Below are 675 nucleotides of genomic sequence, written 5' to 3'. Positions count from 1 at the left end.
GCACTGTAGCATTCTGTGTTTACTTGGTAAGTATCACACTATGTGGTGATTCAATCGTTCTTATGTTTCCAAAGGAAAACAAACTATTTTATTGTAAACACAGATTTTGCACATTTGACCAACCAAAGCAACTTCAAATCAGCTGTCAAGCAAAACATATTTTCATGCTGTTTTTCTCAATAGTTGGAATTCCAAGCAAAGCATAATTATAACTGAATGTACTGGGAAGACTCCATCTACCTGACCGTTCCATTTTCCTAGGTTGTGAGGTTGATAAAACTTTAAGGTAAGTTTAAAAAGGTACTTTAAAAGGGCTTAGCCTAGTCCTCATGCTACGGAAACTGCTAAAAAATATGTCCAGTTATAATCTAGATACTGTCTTTGAAACATGATGGCCTGGTGTTATCTCCCAACATCTGGAGTGTTGGGATAGGAAGGCTCACAGTGAAAAGTGCATCCATAGCCTTCAAGACCAAAAGTTAACTAGCTTACTTGAAAGAAGAATGAGACACAGTAGGACATATATAAACTTGCCTCACTAACTGGCAAGTAAACATCAACTTAAGTACAATACCTACTTGCCCGACCTTACCAGTAACAAAAATATGTATCATATTTTTAAAAATAAGTGCTTTTATAGGGCATATTAATTTACATTGCTATACTTTCTGGAAG

Source organism: Crocodylus porosus, unplaced genomic scaffold (genome assembly GCF_001723895.1).
Source record: "Crocodylus porosus isolate Cpor-Errol unplaced genomic scaffold, CroPor_comp1, whole genome shotgun sequence".
Lineage (NCBI taxonomy): Eukaryota > Metazoa > Chordata > Crocodylia > Crocodylidae > Crocodylus > Crocodylus porosus.
This window is presented reverse-complemented; position numbering follows the sequence as displayed.